The sequence below is a fragment of the Equus caballus genome, chromosome 15 (assembly GCF_041296265.1).
Source record: "Equus caballus isolate H_3958 breed thoroughbred chromosome 15, TB-T2T, whole genome shotgun sequence".
Classification (NCBI taxonomy): domain Eukaryota; kingdom Metazoa; phylum Chordata; class Mammalia; order Perissodactyla; family Equidae; genus Equus; species Equus caballus.
Window position 1 is genome coordinate 16839105 of NC_091698.1, and position 20138 is coordinate 16859242.

The window sequence follows — 20138 nt, forward strand, 5'->3', positions numbered from 1 at the left end:
ATTTCACAAATATGTGGAAATTAAACAGCATGCTTGTAAATAGCCAATGGGTCAGTGAAAAGAATCACAAGGGAAATTAGAAAATTCTTTGAAGTAAATGAAAATGAAAACACAATTCAGTCACGTGTTGCTTAATGATGGGGATACATTCTGAGAAGTGCATTGTTAGCTTATTTTGTCAATATGTAAACATCATAGAGTGTACTTCACAAACCTAGATGGAATAGCTTACTATGCACCTAAATTACATGGTACAGTCTTGATGGTACCACCATTGTTATGTGTGGTCTATCGTTGACCAAAATATCTTTATGCAGTGCATAACTATATACGAAAACCTATGAGGTGCAATGAAAGTAGTGATCAGAGGGAAACTCATAGGTATAAATTCCTATATTTAAAAAGAAGAGGGGCTGGCCTGGTGGCACAGTGGTTAAGTTTGCACATTCAGCTTCTCTGCAGCCTGGTGTTCGCCGGTTCGGATCCCGGGTGCGGACATGGCACCACTTGGCACGCCGTGCTGTGGTAGGTGTCCCACATATCAAGTAGAGGAAGATGGGCACGGATGTTAGCTCAGGGCCAGGCTTCTTCAGCAAAAAGACGAGGACTGGCAGTAGTTAGCTCAAGGCTAATCTTTCTCAAAAAAAAAAAGAAGAAGAAATGATGCAAATCAATAACCTCACTTTCCACCTTCAGAAGCTAGAAAAATAAGAGCAAACTAAACCTAAATGAAGAAGAAGGGAAGGAAATAAAGATTAGAGTAGACATAAATGAAACAGAAGATGGAAAAACAATAGAATCCATGAAACCAAAAGTTGATTCTTTGAAAATATCAACGAAATTGACAAATCTTTTGCTAGACTAAGAAAAAAAAAAGACTCAAATTACTAAAACCAGAGATGAAAGAAGTCCCACCTCTTTCATTACTACTGACCTCACTGAAAAAAAAGGATTGTAAGGGAATGCTATGAACAATTGCATACCAGCAAGTTAGATAACCTAGATGAAATGAGCAAATTCCTGGAAAAACACATACTACTGAAACTAACTCACAAAGAAATAGAAAATATTAATAGGCGTGCTACAAGTAAAGAGATTGAGTCAGTAATCAAAAAATTTCTAACAAAGAAAAACTCAGGATCAGGTGGCTTCACTAGTGAATTCTATCAAATGTTCAAACAACAATGAACACCAATCCTTCTCAAACTCTTCCAAAGATTAGAAAAAGGGGAAAACTTCCCAACTCATTCTATGAGGGCAGCAGTATTCCTAATACCAAAGCCAGAGAAAGACATCACAAGGAAAGAAAACTACAGGCCAATAACCCTTATTATTATACATGCAAAAGTCCTCAACAAAATATTAGTAATCTGAATCCAATAGCATATCAAAATGATTATACACCATGACCAAGTAGGATTTGTCCTAGGAATGCAAGATTGGTTAAACATATGAAAATCAATCAATGTGATACACAATATTAAGAGAAATAAAGGGGAAAAAGCCACATTCATCTCCATGAGTGCAGAAAAAGCATTTGACAAAATCCAACACCTTTCATGATAAAAAATATACAACAAACTAGGAATAGACGGTACAGCAGACTAAATAATGATCCCCTAAAAGATATCCATCTTCTAATCCCCGGAACCTGTAAATGTCACCTCGTATTACAAAAAGGAGTTTGAAGATGTGAGTCAGTTAAGAATCTTGAGATAAGGAGATTATCCTGGATTCTGGGTTGGCTCTAAATGCTGTCACGTGTACCTCTATAAAAGGAAGGAAGAGGGAGATTTTTCCACAGAAGAGAAGAAGGCAATGTGACCATGGGGCAGAGATGGGAGGGATGTGGCTACAAGCTAAGGAATGCCAGCTGCCACCAGAGGCTGGAAGAGGCAAAGTACAGATTCACCCCTACATGCTCTAGAGGGAGTGCAGCCTGTTGAAACCTTCATCTCACCCCAGTGAAACTGATTTCAGACTTTCGGCCTCCAGAACTGTAAGAGAATAAATGTGTTGTTTTAAGCCACCAAGTACATAGTGATTTGTTAGACCAGCCATAGGAAACTAATGCCAATATTTTAGGCATATTGCAAAATCCAACATTTCACGCTGAAAACTTTCTCAACAATCTAGGAATAGAAAGAAACTTGCTCAACCTGATAAGGAGCATTTATGAAAATCCCACTGCTAACATCATACTTATTTTTAAAAGACTGAAATGTTTGCCTTTTAAAATCGGGAACAAGGAAAGGATGTCTGCTTTCATCATTTCTATTCAGCACTGTACTTGAGGCCCAAGCCATGCAAATTAGGCAAGAAAAAGATATAAAGTTTTCTAGATTGAACAGGAAGAAGTAAAACCATCTCTCTTTGCAGATGACATGATCGTGTATATAGAAAACTCTAAAGAATCCACAAAAAAGTATTAGATCTAATAAATGAATTGAGTAAAGTTACAGATTAGAAGATCAATATACAAAAAACAGTTTAATTTCTTTTTTTTAAAAAAAATTTATTTTTCCTTTTTCTCCCCCAAATCCCCCATTACATAGTTGCATATTTTTAGTTGTGGGTCCTTCTAGCTGTGGCATGTGGGACGCTGCCTCAGCATGGCTTGATGAGTGGTGCCATGTCTGTACCCCGGATTTGAACCAGCAAAACCCTGGGAGCCGAAGCAGAGCGCACAGACCTAACCACCCAGCCACTGGGCTGGCCCCCAGTTTAATTTCTAGATACTAGCAATGAACAACCCAAAAGTGAAGTTAAGAATACAATTTCCTTTACAATAACATTAAACGAATAAAATATTTAGCGATTAAACTATAAAACTTTGTTGAAATAAATTAAGACCTAAATATGGAAAGACATTCCAGGTTCATGGATTAGAAGACTTAATGTTGTTAAGATTCAACGTAATCCGTATCAAAATTTCAGCTTCATTTTGCTGCAGAAATTGAGAAGTGGATCCTAAAATCCATATGATAATGAAGGGGAACTAGGATAGCTAAAGTAATCCTGCAAAAGAAGAACAAAGTTGGACGACTCACACTTTCTAGTTTCAAAACTTATCTTGAAGCTACAGTAGTCAAGACAGTGTGGTTGTGACATAAGGATAAACATCTAGCTCGATGGACTGGAAGTGTGAGTGCAGGTATAAACCCATATAAGTACGGTTAGTTTATCTTTGACAAGAATACCAAGGCCATTCAATGGGGAAAGTCTTTTCAAAAAACGGTGTTGGGACAACTGGATATCCACATGCAAAAGAATGAAGTCGGACCATTACCTCACACTATATAAAAAATTCACTCAAAATGAGTCAAAGACCTGAATATAAGAGCTATAAGAGCTAAAATGATAAAACTCTTAGAAGGGAACAAGTGTAAATCTTTGTGCCTTTACACTAGGCAATGGTTTCTTAAATATGACACTAAACACATAAGCAAGAAAAGAAAAAAATAGATAAATGTTACTTCATCAAAACTAAAATCTTTTGTGCATCAAAGGACACTATCCAGAAAGTGAACAGACAACCCACAAATAGGAGAAAATATTTGAAAATCATATATCTGAAAAAGAATTTGTGTCCAGAATATATAAATCATTCTTACAACTCAACATTAAAAAGACAACCCAATTGAAAAATGAGCAAAGTATTTGAATCAATGTTTCTCCAAAGAAGATATACAAGTAGCCAATATTCACATAAAAAGATGTTCATCATCATTAGTCATTAGGGAAATGCATATTAAAACTACAATTAGATACCACTTCATATCCACTAGGGTGGCTATAAGTTTTTAAAAGAATGGAAAATAAATGTTGACGGGGACATGGAAAAATTGGAGTACTCATATATTGCCGGTGGGAATATAACATGGTGCGGACCCTTGTAAAAATGTTTGACAGTTCCTCAAATTAAACATAAAGTTACTGTATGACCCAGCAGTTCCACTCTTAGGTATATTCCCAAGAGAATTTAAAACATGATATCGCACAAAAACTTGTATGCAAATGTTTATGACAGCACTGCTTATAATACCCCGAAGTGGAAACAACACTAATACCCATCAACTGATGACTAGATAAAGTGTGGTATATCCGTACAATAGAGTAGTATTCAACCATGAAAAGAATGGAGTACTGACACTTGCTACAACATGGATGAAACTTGAAATATTATATCGAGCCAAAGAAGCCAGACAAAAAATTCTTTATATTGTATTATTTCATTCATATTTAATGTCCAGAATATGAAAATTCATAGACACAGATGGTATATTAGTTTCTGCCAGAGAATGGGGAGACAGAGGATTTGTGAATGACTGGTAAAGTGTACAGGGTTTCTTTTAGGGGTTATGTACATCTTCCGGAAACAATAGTGGTGATAGTTGCACAGCATTCACATGTACTAAAAACCACTCAACTGTACATTTTAAAATGGTGAACTTTTGTGTGAATTCTATCTCAATTAAAAAATTGTAAAAAATAGAGTAAGTTTGAAGAGATGGCAATTATTAATGTCAGAGTTTATATATTTAGTGACATAAAAAACATGATAAGGTTAGGTATTTCTGTTTAGTAAAATAAACAAATAAAATATCTGTATTTTCCCGATACCTAGTTAATTCATGCTTAATGCCAGTGCTGCAAAGTTATTTCATTTTTTAATTTCTTTTTCTTGCCTGATTGCTCTGGCTAGAACTTCCAATATTATGTTAAATAAGAGTGGTGACAGTGGGCATTCCTGTTCTTAGAGGGATAGCCTTCGGTTTTCCTCCATTGAGAATGATATTTGCTATGGGTTTGTCATATATGACCTTTATTATGTTGAGGTATTTTCCTTCTATATCCATTTTATTTAGAGTTTTTATCATAAATGGATGCTGTATCTTGTCAAATGCTTTCTCTGCATCAGTTGAGAAGATCATGTGATTTTTTTTCTTCATTTTGTTAATATGGTGTATCACGTCGATAGATTTGTGGATGTTGAACCATCCCTGCATCCTTGGAATAAAACTCACTTGATCATGATGTATGACCTTTTAAATATATTGTATTTGATTTGCTACTATTTTGTAGAGGCTTTTTGCATTAACAACACAGGAAGCAACAAGTGTTGGAGAGGATGTGGAGAGAAGGGAACCCTCGTACACCACTGGTGGGAGTGCAAACTGGTGCAGCCACTATGGAAAGCAGAATGGAGTAGCCTGAGAAAATTAAGAATAGATCTCCCATATGATCCAGCTATTCCACTGCTGAGTAGTTAGCCAAAAAACTTGAAAACACAAAAGCATAAAGATACATGCACCCCTATGTTCATTGCAGCATTATCCACAATAGCCAAGACTTGGAAGCAACCTAGGTGCCCACCAAGGGACAAATAGATAAAGATGTGGTACATACACAATGGAATACTACTCAGCCATAAGAAATAATGAAATCTGGCCATTTGTGACAACATGGATGGAACTTGAGGGTATTATGCTAAGTGAAATTAGTCAGAGGGAGAAAGTCAAATACTATGTGATCTCACTCATAAGTAGAAGATACAAACAACAAACAAACACATAGCAACAGAAATTGGATTGGTGGTTACCATAGGGGAAAGGGGGAGGGGAGAAGGAAAAAGGAGGGATTAGGCACATGTTTGGTGATGGATTAGAATTAATTCTTGGGTGGTGAACATGAGGTAATCTACACAGAATTCAAAATGTGTTATGATGTACATCAGAAAGCTATATAATGTTATTATTTTAGTGCAATAAAAAATAAAAATTAAAAAAAAAGATTGGTAATTTCGAACCCATTGTAGTAGTTGGAAAACACCCCCAATGTATATATAAGAAAATGAGAGCCTGTGAAATGCCTCCAAGGGACAATGGCAGAGATTTTGTGTGTGGGTCCCTTTCACCTGGACAGGTCAGCAGAAGAGCTGTCCTTCAGCACTTTGTTCTGATGAGTTATTGCCACTCCCTTAGCCTCTGGATTTTCTCCTTCAATGCTACCAGCATACCAAATTCACCTTTCCTATTCTAAGCTGAGAAAGTTGGAAGCTTTTCAAGACTGACTTCATTAAAGGGAAACCAAAATCTGAAATAAAATAAAATAACTCTGAAATGGTTGATTTTATGAATATGAAAGAATTATCCTCTATTGGCTTGTGCCACTCACTGGCCCCAAAGCTTTAGATCCCCTTTCTTGCACTGGTCTTAGAGTTTGTATCCTTTTAGATAGAACTTGTGCATTTCACTTACAAACTCTGAGGTAGGAGTCATACATTCTGTTAGAGGTCACAATTTTAGTGTCTGCAGGGGCAAGGCAGTAAGTGGGTGAAGTGGACTAGTTGGCATCTGGTGAGTGTCAGCCTAATTTACAGGGGAAGGCCATGGAGCTCTGGGGACTGTTGCCATGTTGGAATACTGGCCCTGTGCTGATGGAAATCAGGAGTTTGTGGGACATCTCCTGATTTTTAAATTTTGACAACTAATTCAAAATTTGATAAAAACACAGCACATCTGCAAGCCATATTCAACCTAAAGGACCCTACTTGGAAACCTTTTCTCTAAGTGGGCTTCTGGGTAGAATTATGTCTTCAACACCAAGGCCTGATGAGGAATCTTTCTGGACTTCTCCTTAAGGCAAAGTTTAGCCTGGCCTTTATAGCCATGAAGTTACTTCACTTAGCAAAAAGTGTTAGTTTGCTTTTTCTCGGTCTAGCTCCAGATTAGAGTTTTTGCTTCTTAAGAGAAGAGTCTAGAAATTTCTTACCTGTAAATGAAATAGAGACTAAAAAAACAGTAGGAAGGATCAATGAAACTAAGAGCTTGTTCTTTGAAAAGATAAACAAAATTGACAAACTCCAGCATACTTAGAAAAAAGGAGAGAAGACTCCAATAAATAAAATTAGAAATGAAAGAAGAGAAATCACACAGATACTGCAGAAATACAAAGGATTATAAGAGAATACTATGAAAAACTATATGCCCACAAATTGGATAACCTAGAAGAAATGGATAAATTCTTTGACTCATAGAACCTCCCAAAACTGAATCAAGAAGAAATGGAGAATATTAATAGACCAACCACAAGTAAAGAGATGAAAACAGTAACAAAAAAACTCCCCCAAAACAAAAGTCCAGGACCAGATGGCTTCTCTGGAGAATTCTACCAAACATTTAAAGAAGGTTTAATACCTATCCTTCTCAAACTATTCCAAAAAATTGAAGACGACAGAATGCTTCCTAACTCATTCCATGAGGTGAACATCATCTTGATTCCAAAACAAGAAAGGACAATACAAAGAAGGAAAATTACAGGCCAATATTGTTGGTGAACATAGACACAAAAGTCCTCAACAAAATACTGGCAAACCAAATACTGCAACACATTAAAAGGATCATATACCATGATCAAGTGGGATTCATACCAGGGATGCAGGGATGTTTCAACATCCGCAAATCAATTGTTAATGTGATACACCACATTAACAAAATGAGAAATAAAAATCACGTGATCATCTCAATAGATGCAGAGAAAGCATTTGACAAGATCCAACATCCATTTATGATAAACACTCTCAATAAAATGGGTATAGAAGGAAAGTACTTGTATATAATAAAGGCCATGTATTAAAGGTCATATAATAAAGGCCATATATGGCAAACCTACAGCCAATATCATACTTAATGGTGAAAAACCAAAAGCCATCACTCTGCAAATAGGAACAAGACAAAGGTGCCCACTCTTACCACTCCTCTTCAACATAGGTCTGGAGGTTTTGGCCAGAGCAATTAGGCAAGAAAAAGAAATGAAAGGAATCCAAATTGTAAATGAAGAAACAAAACTCTTGCCCTTTGCAGATGATATGATTCTATATATAGAACATCCTAAAGAATCCATCAGAAAATGATTAGAAATAATCAACAACTATGGCAAAGTAGAAGGGCACAGAATTAACTTACAAAAATCAGAAGCATTTCTATACACTAATAACTAACAAGCAGAAAAGGAACTCAAGAATACAATCCCAATTACAACTGCAACAAGAAGAATGAAATACATAGGAATAAATTTAAGCAAAGAGGTGAAAGACCTATATGCTGAAAACTGTAAGACACTATTGAAAGAAATTGAAGAAGATATATAGAAATGGGAGATATTCCAAGCTCATGGATTGGAAGAATAAACATATTTAAAATGTCCATATTACCTAAAGCGATCTACAGATTCAATACAATCCCAATCAGAATCCCAAAGACATTTTTCACAGAAATAGAACAAAGAATCCTAAAATTTATACAGAACAACAAAAGACTCCAAATGGCCAAAACAATCCTGAGAAAAAAGAGCAAAGCTAGAGGCATCACAATCCCTAACTTCAAAATATACTATAGAGCTATAGTAATCAAAACAGCATGGTACTGGCACAAAAACAGACACACAGATCAATGGAACAGAACTGAAATCCCAGAAATAAACCCACACATTTATGGACAGCTAATCTTCAACAAAAGAGCCAAGAACATACAGTGGAGAAAGGAAAGTCTCTTCAATAAATGGTGTTGGGAAAACTGGACAGCCACATGCAAATGAATGATAGTAGACTATTATCTTATATCATACACAAAGATACCCTCAAAATGGATTAAAGACTTGAATGTTAAGACCTGAAGCCATAAAACTCCTAGAAGAAAATACAGGCAATACACTCTTTGACATCAGTCTTAGCAGCATCTTCTCGAATACTGTGTCTACTCAGGCAAGGGAAACAAGAGAAAAAATAAATAAATGGGACTATAGTAGACTAAAAAGCTTCTGCAAGGCAAAGGAAACCATCAACAAAATGAAAGACAACCCACCAACTGGGAGAAAATATTTGCAAATCATATATCCAACATGAGGTTAATATACAAAATATATAAAGAACTCATACAACTCAACAACAAAAAACCAAACAACCTGATCAGAAAATGAGCAGAGGACATGAACAGACATTTTTCCAAAGAAGATATACAGATGACCAACAGGCATATGAAAGATGTTCAACATCACTAATCATTAAGGAAATTCAAATCAAAACTACAATGAGATATTGCCTTACACTTGTCAGAATGGCTGTAATTACCAAGACAAAAAATAACAAATGTTGGAGAAGATGTGGAGAAAAGAGAATCCTCACACACTACTGGGGGGAATAAAAATTGGTGCAGCCATTATGGAAAACAGTATGGAGATTTCTCAAAAAATTAAAAATAGAACTACCATACAATCCAAATGTCCCACTACTGGGTATTTACCCGAAGAACATGAAATCAACAATTCAAAGAGATTTATGTACTCCTATGTTTGTTGTAGCATTATTCACAATAACCAACATGTGGAAGCAACCCAAGTGTCCATCAACTGATGAATGGATAAAGAAGATGTGACATATATACACAATGGAATACTACTCAGCCATAAAAAAGACAAAAATCATCCCCTTTGTAACAACATGGATGGACCTTGAGGATTTGATGTTAATCAAAATAAGCCAGACAGAGAAAGACAATACTGCATGATTTCACTCATATGAGGAAGATAAACAAATACATGGATAAAGAGAACAGATTGGTGGTTACCAGAGGGGAAGGGGGCTAGGGGGTGGGCAAAAGGGGTAAATGGGCACATATGTACAGTGAAGGATAAAAGTTAGTCTACTGGTGGTGAGCACAATAAAGTCTATACAGAAATTGATAAATAATAATGTACACCCAAAATTACACAATTTTATAAACCATAATGATCTCAATAAAATGACTGAAATTAAAAAATCCTAATAAAATAAAGTGAAAAGAAAAAAAAATGGAAGTTTCTTACCTGTATATCCTCCTCGGTTCCCGTGGTATTATTGATAGAAATCATGAGAATGTGCATTAGGAAACAGACCCGAAAAGCACTGAGAAGACTTACATTCATTTCTCTCTGGGGAGAGATCAGGACATGGCCTTATACATCCTCCACCTAACGTTTTAAAAACAGAATAGATTGTGTGTGAGAGTCCATATTGAAACTCCAAAGTCTCTGTATTGAAATAGTCCTTAGCAACAAAGCACTTGGTGCCAAAAAACTTTAGTACTTATGTTGGGTCATATAAACTTAGAATTCCTTATGCTGCCCAATCATTTTAAAGCCCAGTGGTCAGAGATAAAGCAAAAAATAAGAACAAGACTTACAATTTATTTGTTTTTTGTCTCCCCATGAATACACCTGAAGGGCAGGGACGTGTCTAAGTCCTCCTTGCCTCTCTAGCACTGCATGTGCAGTATCAGCTCTGCCTCGTTATTAAAAGTATTATCTTAGGCTAGTGTCCTCAAGTTCGTTTTGACCTGTCTCACAGCATCCATGGCCATGAAAGCCTCTGATCATGTCAGCTCCGGCCACCATGACCAGAGGAGTTCTGGTACCAGGGAGAGCACAGTACTTTCCCTAGTTTAGCTCAGAGATGAGGATCAGACTGCGAATAAGACCTCTAATAGCACAAACTGCCATGTGAAGACAGGTTTTACATTTTGCTGACCTGCCCGCTCATTGTTTCCTGGAAGTGCGCTGATCCTACTTCCTGGTTTGTGTGACCCATAGGGAAGGCATGAGTGGAACCTGACTACCTCAGGATCTTTTCATGCTAACTAAAAGCTAATCCAAGCTGATAGCTTGGATACTCTGAGAGCAGCCTATAATGTCCATTTTGGGGATAAAGTTTGCAATTCTGTAATTAGGAGCAAGAACAAGTTTTACTGCATATTCTGGTTCATGATTAGATTTTGCAAAGAACTTGGGCATTTCACAAATCAATGAGGAAAACTGTAATTTTCCTCACTCACTGTGAAATGAGAGCAGTCTGACGAGGTCTCGGGGGTCAGTGTCTCATTGGTAGACTCCTTTCTCTGGAGTCAACCTACAGCATCAGGCCAACCCATACAATGTACATCCCCAGATCTACAAAATCAGTTAGGGAATCGGGCTGCAAGATCAGTTCTGAAAAAAAGAAATCCGAGGTAGCTGGGTGGGGCAACGGCATCTCAGACCCTACTTTTAGCTTCCTATTGATCTTTTGTAAAGCAATACCATTTAACTGCAATGCAGGTGGTTGTGGGTGGTCGGGGGGGCCTCTCCTAATTTTTCTTGAAATAAATTCATCAAACAGATAATATTTGGGCATTGGGAGGAGGAACTAATTTCTCTAACAGAGCAGTAACTCATTTTACCCATTGTAGAGTGCCACCCTACTCCCTCAAGATAGGATATTACAAAGATTAATTAATTGATGGATTGATTACATATCAAACATGAGTGAGGCTTGCCAGGCCCTGTGTTAACACAATGGTCTTTTCCATTCCGTGGTGGAGTTGAGCCCATTCGCATGTCCAACTTTGTCCAAACCCCTCTTTGTGCTCTGGATATGTCAGCTACACCCTCCTGGTGCTTTCTCCTCACCTGTTCCTTGTGTAGTTGAATTTCTGGGTGCTGGGTTTGGCCTGTGCCTCCTCCACTTGTCTGCCACACATCTGATAGGATGGAGTGGGTGGTCCTCTGGCATTGGGCTGATCAGATTCTCCCTCTGCACTGGAGGCACTGCAGCAAAAATACAGAAAGAACTTGCCAATTTGTAGTGATAATAGCCCATAAAGGTAAGTAATGAGAAGGCAGACAGTAGAAGGAAGCAAAAGATACTCTTAGTATCCTATGTGTGACTTTGTGTTCTGTTCCAACACAACACATAAAACAAGACAAAATGAACCAAAAAGCCTTATTTCTCTCAATGGACTAGAATTCTTATTTGTTCAAAAGTCAATGAAAACTGTTTCTCCTTTTGCTTTGACTTTTGATAAGCCTAGAACTAGATTATAACCAACCACAGGAACTTTTATTAGACTTTGTTTTGGTTGTAATTGTGTCTCTTACTGCGTAATATGACTTTTGAGCTTTTACTGAAATACACAACAATATTATACAATGACTACTCACATGGAATTTGGACATCATATAGGAATAGCATTGTGGGAGAATGATTGCAGGTTATAGGGCTAATGAGGAAATGTGCCTGCAGGAAATTGGCAGTGAATCTTGCCAAGCAAAGAGAAGGTTTTAGTGGGAGATATGAGAAAATATAACAATGGTGACAGAAGGTTTCTGGGAGACACTAGAGAACATTCTTCCTGCAATCCGTAGTTATTTATGTCAGCTAAGATTTCAACAGGCCCATAGTTGAAAGGTGCTGATGACTATGGAAGGGTCTACCCTTGGAATCTAGGACTGTTACCACTTGAGCCACCAAACTGAGACACTCTCACACATGTCTCTTTCAGGTATTTCCCCATTTCCCTGCACATTGTTTATTCTATGCATAATTTTAGATTCACGCAGCATGGAAAGTCTAATTTCTTTTCCTACTTAGTAACATACTTTTCCTTCTCTGCCCACAATTATTTGTTACAAAATTTTCTTTGGGAATACCAAATTATAGCAGGTGTTGGTGTGCTGCCCAAATCCTGTGGGATGGTGTTTCCTGGTTAGGATGGCATGCCCATCCCACAGCTACTGTAGGTGCTTCAGCTTGTGGTTCAGCTCGCATTTACTACTTTGCCTCAAGGTGCCTGGGAATTAAACTATGAACCCTTCACTCCTCACACTGGGAGTACACAACATTACTCTCTTGCCTCAAAGCAGGACAACTTCTGCTGCTTCTCTTCCTCACCACCATCCTCCACCCTGGAGATTTTTCCTCTGAAATTGTACTTTAAAAATGAAAACAAAAATTTTTTCATTTTTGAGAAAATTTTTAAAATTTAATTAAAAAATTTTTAAATTTAATTTAAAATTTTTTTTAAAGTTTTGTTGAGGTCACATTGGTGTATAACATTATGTAAATTTCAGGTGTACATCATTCTATTTTGGCTTCTGTATAGAATGCATCATGTTCACCACCAAAAGTCTAGTTTCCATCTGTCACCATACATATATGCGCCCCTTTACCTCTTTCACGCTCCCCCCACCTCCTTCCCTTCTGGTAACCACCAATCTGTTCTCTGTATCTATGTGTCTGTTTGTTTTTTTATCTTCCATATATAAGTGAAATCATTCTTTGTCTGATTTGTTTCCTTAGCATAGTACCCTCATGGTTCATCCATGTTGACACAAATGGCACAATTCTGTCTTTTTTGTGGCTTAGTAGTATTTGATTGTATATATATACCACGTCTTCTTTATCCATTCCTCTGTTGATGGGCACTTGGGTTGCTTCCAAGTCTTGGCTATTGTGAATAATGCTGCAATGAACATAGGGGTGCATATATCTTTTTGAATTAGTGTTTTTGTGTTCTTTGGATGAATACGCAGAAGTGGAATAGCTGGATCGTATGGTAGTTCTATTTTTAATTTTTTGAGAAATCTCCATGCTGTTTTCCATAGTGTCTGCACCAATTTGCGTTCCCACCAGCAGTGTATAAGGGTTCCCTTTTCTGTACATCCTCTCCAACACCTGTCATTTCTTGTATTTTTAATAATAGACATTCCAATGGGTGTGAGGTGATATCTCGTTGTAGTTTTGATTTGCATTTCCTTAATGATTAGTGATGCTGAACATCTTTCATGCACCTGTTGGCCATCTGCATATCTTCATTGGAAAAATGTCTGTTCATATCCTCTGTCAATTTTTTGATCTGGTTGTTTTTTTGTTTTTGAGTTGTATGAGTTCTTTATTTTGGATGTTAACTCCTTACTGGATATATGATTTACAAATATTTTCTCTCAGTTGTTGGTTTGTCTTTTCATTTTGTTGGTAGTTTCCTTTGCTATAAAGAAACTTATTAGTTTGATGTAGTCCCATTTATTCTTTCTTTTGTTTACTGAGACATGATATTCAAAAAGATACTAAGACTGATGTCAAAGAGCGTACTCCCTATGTTTTCTAGGAGTTTTATAATTTCAGGTCTTACATTCAAGTCTTCAATCCATTTTGAGTGTATTTTTGTGTATGGTGCAAGATAATGGTCTACTTTCATTCTTTTGCACATAGCAGTCCAGTTTTCCTAATACCACTTGTTGAAGAGAATTATGTTTCTCTATTGTATATTCTGGCTCCTTTGTCAAAAATTAGCTGTCCATAGATGTGTGGGTTTATTTCCGGGCTCTCTATTCTGTTCCATTGCTCTGTGTGTCTGTTTTTAGGAGAGTACCATGCTGTTTTGATTACTATAGCTTTGTTGCATATTTTGAATTCAGGGAGTGTGATACTTCCAGCTTTGTTATTTATTCTCAGGATTGCTTTGGGTATTTGGGATCTTTTATACTTCCATATAAATTGTAGGAGTCTGTTCTATTTCCACAAAAAATGTCATTGAGATTCTGATTGGGATTGCATTGAATCTGTAGATTGCTTTAGGTAATATGGACATTTTAAACTATGTTTGTTCTTCCAATCCAGGAGCATGGAATATCTTTCCATTTCTTTATATCTTCTTCAATTTCTTTCAGTAGTATAGTTTTCAGTGTATAGGTATTACCTCCTCGGTTATATTTATTTCTAGATATTTTCTTCTTTTCATTGCAATTACAAATGGGATTGTAATCTTGATTTCTCTTTCTACTGGTTCATTATTAATGTATAGAAATGCAACAGATTTTTGTATATTTATTTTGTACCCTGCAGCTTTACTGTATTCAATAATTATTTCTAATAGTTTTTTGATGGATTCTTTAGGGTTTCTATATACAGAATCATGTCATCTGCAAACAGCAAGAGTTTTGTTGCTTCCTTTCCAGTTTGGATTCCTTTTCTTTTCCTGCCTAATTGCTCTGGCTAGGACTTCCAATACTATATTGAATAAGAGTAGTGAGAGCGGGCATCCTTGTCTTATTCTTGTTCTTAAAGGAATAGCTTTCAGTTTTTCACTATTGAGTATGATGCTGGCTATGAGTTTGTCATATACGGCCTTTATCATATTGTAGTACTTTTATTTTATATGCATTTTATTGAATTTATATCATAAATGGATGTTGAATCTTGTTGAATGTTTTCTATGTGTTTATTGAGATGATCATGTGATTTTTCTTCTTCATTTTGTTAATATGGCGTATCACATTGATTGACTTGTGGATGTCGAAGCATCCTTGTGTCCCTGGTATAAATTCACTTGATCGTGGTGGGTGATTCTTTTAATGTATTGTTTTATTTAATTTGTTCATATTTTGTTGAGAAGTTTTGCATCTCTGTTCATCAGCCTGTAATTTTCCTTTTTTGTTTTCCTTCTTTGGTTTTGGCATCAAGATAATGTGGCCTTGAAAAATGAGTTAGGAGTTAGGAAGCATGCTGTCCTCTTCAGTCTTTTGGAAGAGTTGAGAAAGATAGGTATTAAGTCTTTGAATGTGTGATGGAATTCACCAGAGAAGCCCTCTGGTCCTGGACTTTCTTTTTTGGGAAGTTTTACATTACTGTTTCAATCTGTTTACTTGCGATTGGTCTCTTCAGATTCTCTGTTTCTTCTTGATTCAGTTTTGGGAGGTTGTGTGATTCTAAGAATTTATCCATTTCTTATAGGCTATCTAATTTGTTGGCATATATCTTTTCATAGTATTCTTTTACAATCCCTTGTATTTCTGTGGTACCCATTGTAGTTTCTCCTCTTTCTTTGCTGATTTAATTTATTTGAGGCTTCTCTGTTTTTTTCTTGGTAAATCTAGCTAAGGATTTGTCAATTTTGTTTATGTTTTCAAAGAACCAGCTCTTAGTTTTATTGATCCTTTCTATTGTCTTTTTACTCTCTCTTTAATTTATTTCTGCTCTGATTTTTATTATTTCCTTCCTTCTAATGACTTTTGGCTTAGTTTGCTCTTCATTATCTAGTTTTTTTTTTTTTTTTTAAAGATTGGCACCTGAGCTAACAACCATTGTCAATCTTTTTTCTTTTCTTTTTTGTTTTATTCTTCTCCCCAAAGCCCCCCAGTACATAGTTGTATATTCTGGCTGTGAGTGCCTCTGGTTGTGCTATGTGGGACTCCACCTCAGCATGTCTTGATGAGTGGTGCCATGTCCATGCCCAGGATCCAAACTGGTGAAACCCTGGGCTGCTGAAGTGGAGTGTGCAAACACAACCACTCGGCCATGGGGCTGGCCCCTTCTTTTTCAAGTTCTTTTAGGTATAGTGGTAGATTGTTTTTTAAAGATTTTTCTTGTTTTTTGGGATAGGCCTATATTACTACATACTTCCCTCTTAGTATCATGTTTGCTGCATGCCATAAGTTTTGCCATGTTGTGTTTTCATTTTCATTTATCTCCAGGTATTTTTTATTTCTTCTTTGATTTCTTCTTTGATCCAGTAGTTGTTCAGTAGCATGTTATTTAGTCTCCACATATTTGTAACTTTCCCACTTTCTTCTTATAGTTGATTTAGTTTCATACAATTGTGGTCAGAAAAGATGCTTGATATGATTTCAATCTTCTTAAGTTTATTGAGGCTTGTTCTGTTTCCCAACATATCATGTATCTTTGAGAATGTTCCATGTGCACTTGAGAAGAATATGTATTCTGCTACTTTTGGGTGGAAGGTTCTATATATAACTATTAAGTCCATCTTGTCTAGTGTTTCATTTAAAGCCTCTGTTTCCTGTAGACTTTCTGTCTAAATGATGTATCTATTGATGTAAGTGGGTATTAAAGTCCCCTACTATTACTGTGTTGCTATCAATTTCTCCCTTTAGGTCTATTAATAGTTGCTTTATATACGTCAATGTTCTTATGTTAGGTGAACATATATTAAAAAATGTTATGTCTTCTTGGTTGAATGTCCCTTTTATCATTATATAATGCCCATCTTTGTCTCTTCTTATCTTTTTTGGCTTGACGTCTATTTTTTTCTGATATAAGTATGGGTACACCCACTTTGTTTTGATTGCCATTTGGTTGGAGTGTCATCTTCCATCACTTCACTCTGAGCCTATGTTTGTCTTTAGAGCTGAGATGGGTCTCTTGGAGGCAACATATTGTTGGATCTTGTTTTTATAACCATCCAGTCACTCTGTGTCTTTTGATTGGTGAATTCAATTCATTCATATTTAGAGTGATTATTGATATATGAGGGCTTAATATTGCCATATTATATTTTGTTTTCTTGTTCTATATTTCAATTGTTTCTTTTTCTTTGTATTTCTGTGTGCCATTTCAGTTTGGTGGCTTTCTGTGATGTTTTTCCCAGTTTCCTTTTTATTTATGATTTTTGACTCGGCTCTCATTTTTTGTTTAGTGGTTACCACGAGGTTTGTAGAAAAGATCTCATAGATGAGAGTCCTTTTTCTGCTGATAACTAACATCTTATCTCCATTAGCTTATGCAGGTTCTGTCCTTTTCCTCTTCCCCTTCTGCCTTTGTTGTGGCAAATTATCCTTTTTGTCTTGTGAGTTTGTTCCCAAATTGAAGTGGTTATAATTACTTTTGATGCTTTCTTTCCCTTTAGCCTTTATATTTTAATTGTTTACTAACCTATTTTGATATAGAGTTGCAATTTTCTGATTCTATTTATCACCTTGCTCAAGCTTTGTAAACCTTTGCCTTTTTGTAGGCAGGTAGGAGGGCTCCTTTCAGCATTTCTTGTAGGGCAGGTCTAGTGATGATGAGCTCCCTTAGCTTTTGTTTGTCTGAGAAAGCCTTTATTTCTCCATATCTGAAGGATAAGTTTGCAGGGTAGAGTATTCTTGGCTAATAATTTTTGTCTTCCAATATTTTGAATATATCATTCCACTCTCTCCTAGCCTGTAGAGTTTCTGCTGAGACATCCACTGATAGCCTGATAGGGGTTCCTTTGTAATTTATTTTCTTCTTCCTGGCCACTCTTAATATTTTTTCTTTGTCATTCACTTTTTTTGTGTGTGTGAGGAAGATTGGCCCTGAGCTAACATCTGTTACCAATATTCCTCTTTTTGCTCAAGGAAGATTGTTGCTGAGCTAACATCTGTGCCAATCTCCCTCTGTTTTAGGTGGGATGCTACCACAGTGTGGCTTGATGAGTGATACTAGGTCCACGTCCAGGATCCGAATTTGCAAACCCCGGCCTGTTGAAGTGTGCCAATTTAACCACTATGCCACCAGGTCTGCCTTTCTTTGTCATTGACTTTTGACAGTTGTAATATAATACACCTTGGAGAAGGTCTCTTGTGTTGTGATAATTAGGAGTTCTATTAGCTGCATGTACTTGTATGTCCAGTTCTTTCCCCAGATTTGGGAAGTTCTCAGCTATTCTTTCTTTGAATAAGCTCTCTATTCCTTTCTCCCTCTCTTCTCCTTCTGGGATACCCATTATCCTTATGTTACTTTCCCCAATCGAGTTGGGTATTTTTTGTAGAATTTCTTCCCTTTTAAAAAATCTTAATTCTCTCTCCATTTCCACCTGAATCATTTCTAGATTTCTTCTTTAAGCTTACTAATTGTCTCTTCCATATGGTATGCTCTATTTCCAATGCTTTTTACTTTATTTTTCAACTCATTAATTGTATTCTTTATCTCTAGAATTTCTGGGTTTTTTTTTAGAGTTTCAGTCTCTTTGGTGAAGTCCTCCTGTTCATTAATGTTTTCCTGAGCTCATTGAACTGTCTGTCTGAGTTTTCTTCTGACTCATTGAGTTTCTTCATGACAGCTAGTTTGCATTCTCTGTCAGTTAGATTGTAATCTTGTTTGACTTCAAGTCTGGTTTCTGGAGAGCTGTCCTTCTCCTTCTGTCATTGTCCTTCTGTTCTGCTGTATTACTGTAGTTCTTGATGGTGCATGATGACTTGATCCTCTACTGGTGCATTTGTGGTAGCAACCACCTTTCTTATTTGGGTGAGGCTTTTGTTACTTTGATTCTGAGCTGCTTCTGGTTGTATTTGAGAGCCTGCACTTTCAACGCTCCACTGCCGCCTTGTGCTGCTTGTGCCTCTGAGGTTTCTGCTGCCTTGCTGCTTATCGTGTCGCTACAGTCTCAGGTGTCACCACTGGGGTCACCAGGCTGCAAGCACTTCTGCTGTTCCTGGGTTGCCTGGGTCTTGTGTTCCCCAACTGGTTGTCCTTGGGCTCTCCATGTGCTTGAGTGCTGCTGCCACCTGCACCACCTGTGCTGTTGCCCCCAGTTTATCTGGGGATGCTGGTAGCATCACTGCCAAGAGTACTGGGTCAATGAGTATCACCGTTGCTTCCAGGGATCCGGGTAGAACCAGTGTTAGGGGTGCTGCCATTGGCAGCTGGGTCACGGGTTCTGCTGTGGCTCCTGAAGCCTCCGGTTGCAGATGCCACCTGCCACTGCTAGGGGAGGGGCAGGTGCTACACCACGAGTGCTGTTGCTGCTCCTGCAGCCTCTGGTTGCCAGCACACACTGGTGTGCTTTTTTTTTTTTTAAAATTTTTAATTTTTTTTTCCTTTTTCTCCCCAAAGCCCCCCAGTACATAGTTGTATATTCTTCGTTGTGGGTCCTTCTAGTTGTGGCATGTGGGACGCTGCCTCAGCGTGGTTTGATGAGCAGTGCCATGTCCGCGCCCAGGATTCGAACCAACGAAGCACTGGGCCGCCTGCAGCGGAGAGCGCGAACTTAACCACTCGGCCACGGGGCCAGCCCCGCACACTGGTGTGCTTTTTGAACCCTCAGGTCAGGGCATCACTGCCCCTGCTGGTGTATCAACATTGGATGTAGCCCTTGCTACTGGAAAGACTGGGGTTGCTCCTGGGAAAGGTGGGCTAGGTCACTGGCACCACTGTTTCCTGGAGCCTCAGGTCATGGGCACTACCTGCCACCACTGAGGGGGCACGGGATAAAGCACAAGTGTCACTGCTGCTCCTACAGCTTCTGGTCACTGGTGCATGACAGTGTGCTTTTTGAAACCTCAGGTTGGGGCACCACCACCCCCGCTGGGGATATCCACATTTTGGCTGCTGTCCCCACTGCTGGAAAGACTCATGTTGCTGCCTCGGGATGGGGAGGAGGCTGTGTCACTGGCACCACTGTGTGTCCTGAAGCCTCGGGTCTGGTATGCCACCTACCACGACTGGGGTGGCAGGGACTAGGCCACAAATGCTGTGTCTGCTGCAGCCTCTGACTGCCAGTATGTACTGGTATGCTCCTTGAAACCTC